Here is a 4,438-nt window from a genome sequence, read left to right as displayed (position 1 = left end):
CTAATTATAACTCAATAAAGATACATACACACATATATACAAACATATATACACTTATACACTAACAAGTGCCTCTCAGATTGTTGCTGGGGTAAATGTTATATTCATTTATCAAAATATCCTATATTTTTCACAGATTTGAAATGAAGTATTGCCAGTTTGTTAAAGAAAAATATGCTTAATATAGTGTAGGAACAAGATTACTAAAGAATAAACAGAACAAAAATGTACCATTAAAATAATTAAATAACTAAACAACAACAAAAAATAATACATAAATAAATAAGAATAAATGAACATCCTTACTGGTGCTCATAAATATCTCTACAAAGTTGTTAACAATAAGAGACAAAGCCAATTAGAGACAGACTCACGTACTAATTGTGATGGAAACATAATGCCATTTAATTTTTCACTGTGGTCACTTTTATATAATGCAATTTTGTTACTAAAATAAATAAAATGGTCTTTATTCCAAAAGGCTTTTTGAAATCTATTTAAAAAACAAGGAAAAATGCCTTCTTGATTAAGATTTGGTGTGTTCCCAACATTCTGTTTTCAACTTTATTCTGCTTTCCATTGGCATAGACTCATTTGATAAAGCTCATACCCTCAGGGTACTCAAATCAAATCTCTGCCATAATTTCCAAACCTAGCTATCTCCAAACTCACCGCTAAGAATTCTGAATCAAACTTGACACCCACCTGGCTGGTTTATAAAAACATTTATTTCAGGGAGACATAAATCAGACTCTTCAATATTCATTCCATTACAATGACCTTAGAGAAACAGTTTTTCTTTTAATTATCTATAATCACTCATTCTAAATCTTCTAGTTTTCCTGTGTGCCTACTGAGTACTATTGGGTATGTACTCTGTACAACCCAGTTAGATCCAGACTGCTTAATTCTTATCATAACTTCTCATTATGTTGCTTCATTCATTCATTAAATATTATTGAAGGTCTACTATTTCCAGGGCATGTCTTAATGGAGCCAGCATTCTAACTGAATGGCTGTAAAAATGATAAATTATATAGTACAATGCTGTCCTATAGAACTTTCTGCAATTATTAAACTGTCCTGGAATATCTGCATTGTACAATATGGTAGACAGTAGCCGCATGTGGCTACTGAGCACTCAGGACATGGCTAGTGTTGGTAAGTAAATATTTTAGAATTTTTATTTATGCTTAATTCATTAAAATTGATATTTTAATGGTCATATGTGGTTAGTGGAACTATATTGAACCATGCAGAATACTAAAGTCAGTAAGTTTTATGAAGGAAGAAGAAAATGAAATAGGAACAGGATAAAAGGAGTGCAATACAGAGGTGGTTCATAGGGAGCTTAGCATTTTAAATAGGCTGGTTAGAGGTGACAATGGACACAACACAGATGTGAAAGAGGGAGAGAGTTGGCCTGATTCTATCTGGAGGGAAAACAATTAAAAGATGAAATCCACGTCCTTGTATCTTCAACTCACTGAATCTATATTTTCCTCAAAACAGATGCTTTTTTGCTGTGCTTAATGACTCAGTCGTGTCCAATTCTTTGCGACCCCATGGACTGTAGCCCGCCAAGGCTCCTCTGTCCATGGGGATTTTCCAGGCAGAATACTGGAGTGGGTTGCCATGCCCTCCACCAGGGGATCTTCCCTACCCAGGGACTGAACCCACGTCTCCCGCAACGCAGGTGAATTCTTTACTTTGAGCCACCAGGGAAGCCCAGATGCTTTTTTACCCACTCTATTTTCAAAACGACAATCTCTTCAACTATATGAACATTACTTATCATGTCTACAAATTGATTACTTCCTACTAAATTTCAGAATGATACATTTGTTGGTCAACTTATGTATTACATTATTCAAAAATAATTTTTTTTAATTTAACTCTCCTCCCCTAGGAGATAGCCCATGGTAATGGATGTGGGGGGAAAGTGTTATAAAAGATTTCAAAATAAGAGCCATTCTCTATCTAAAAGAAGGTCATGACAAAGTTAAATATCAGATAGCAGATATTGTGGAATTTTAGATATCTGGACAATTCAAATACTGAATTTTAAGCAAGGAATATGACTCCAAATTCCTAGAACTTATAGCATAAATGTGATGAAAAGTTAGTTTACTCTTGTGAAAGAAAGGAAAACATAATCATTAGGCTACTTACATGAAAAAATACTTTTCTTATTTCTAGGAAGAAAAAAGTTTTACATGACTCATTCTGTAGGTGGTGCAGAATAATGCTGTCAACATATGTAAATATATAGTAATACTGAAAGGAGTATTTTTGCTTAATTTATAATTGTACATATCGGGAAGATCCCCTAGAAGAGGGCATGGCAACCCACTTGAGTATTCTTGCCTGGAGAATCCCCATGGACAGAGGAGCCTGGTGGGCTAGAGTTGGACACGACTGAAACAACTTAGCAAGCACACACGTACATAGTCTTTGAACATTTATCCTTGGTAAATAGTTTAAATCTCCCAAAGAAGGCTAAAGTCCCCTCTGACTACTTTTTATGGACAATTTTCCTTACTCTTCTGCATGCCCATTCTTCCTTCCTGGAGTTAATCAGTATTATAAATTGATATCTAACATATTGGAACTTGAGTCATATACTTGCACAAACATTTATTTATATACTCATGGAAATTCATAGCATTTTTGTATATATTTTCCATACATCACATCCTTTTACAACATGGTTTGTCTCCAAGCAATGTTTCTTGAAGTTCTATCTGTGTCATACATTTTGGTCATTTATTCTAATTACTGCATGGCACTCCGTGAAATGGATATACCCCAGTGAACTGAGCTATACTATTTTTGATGGTCTGGCAAGTAGTTTTTATTATGAATAATATTGAAGTGAACATCCATGTATAGAATCTTCATGTTCGGGTGCATTTCCCCCCCAATACAGAAACAGAATTTCTGCATGATTTTATTTCTAATATATTCTGTCAAATTACCTTTCAAATTGTTTGAACTTAGGTTCATACACAACAGGATTATAGGAGTTACCCTTTCCCTGGAATCTGTATATTGAACCCTTATCAACACATTTATTTCCCAAGGTCTGAACGATTGCCAATCTAATGGTTGAGAATAACCTCATTGTCACTTTCATTTTTTGGCCACACTGCACAGCACTAAGGATCTTAGTTCCCCAACCAGAGATCAAACCCACACCTGCCCACTGCATTGAAAGCTTGGAGTCCTAACCATTGAACTACAGGGAAGCCCTTTATTGTTACTTTTAATTTGCCCTTTTGTGATGACTAACAGAATTGACTCTTGTTTCACATATCTTTTTTATAACTTTAATCACTCTTTCTTTGATTCTCATTTTCTTTTTGCCTGTACTTCCATTTCCATTCATTGGCTTCTGTTTTCCTTTTTGATTTCCAATAATTACTTAAATAATATAGAATACATTATATATATATATATATATGTTTTCTCTCTTCATCTTGAATTATTCAAAATTGTTTAGATTTTCTTTTTTCATGTATGAATGGGGTTTCCCTGGTGGCTCAGTTGGTAAAGAGTCTGCCTGTGATGCAGGAGACCCAGGTTCAATCTCTGGGTCTGGAAGATCCCATGGAGAAGGAAATGGCAATCCACTCCAGTATTCCTGCCTTGGAGATTCCCATGGACAAAGACAAACACAAACAAACAAAAAACTGGAGCCTGGTAGGCTGCAGTCCATGGGGTCACAGAGTTGGACACGACTGAGTAACTAAACCTTTCCATGTATATGATTAATTTTAATGAAGTCACATTTCTCAGTCTTTTTCTTCAAGTTTCTTCTGTCTGTTTCTGTTTAAAAATACATTTTATAACATAAGATCATAAACATATTCACTTATGTTTTCTACTAACCTCTGTGTTTATGAATTAATTTTTCTGAAGGGAAAAGTATCAAACATTTTTTTCAGAATAGTCAACTGGCCTAAACTCTGTAAAATCACCTATGCTTTTTCTCATAATTGAAAATGTCACTTTTTCTCATATAATGATGATTATATACATGGATCTATTTCCAGACTCTATTTGGCTCCATGTATTACTTTGTCTATTCCTATGCCAGCATCACACTGTAGCCTTCAGTTTCAGTTTCTTATACTGTCTTAACAAATTACCACAGCTTCATGTACCACAAATTTATGTTCTGACAGGTCTGGAGATCAGAAGTCTGACCTGGGTCTTACTGGGCTGAAATTAGGGTGACAGCAGGGCTACATTCCTCCCTGGAGCTCCCGGGGACAATCCTCTTCTTTGAGTTCTTGGCTGGATTCAGTTCCTGGCATTTGTAGGACTGAAGTCTCATTTCCAGGCTGGCTGGCAGCTGAGGGCTGTTCCTAGCTGCTAGAGATGCAGATTTCCTTGTCTTGTGGTCCCTTCCTTTGTTTACAAAGCCAGCAATGGT

Source organism: Bison bison, unplaced genomic scaffold, assembly GCF_000754665.1.
Source record: "Bison bison bison isolate TAMUID 2011002044 unplaced genomic scaffold, Bison_UMD1.0 scf7180017864365, whole genome shotgun sequence".
Taxonomy (NCBI): Eukaryota; Metazoa; Chordata; class Mammalia; order Artiodactyla; family Bovidae; genus Bison; species Bison bison.
Note: the sequence above shows the minus strand (reverse complement) of the source record.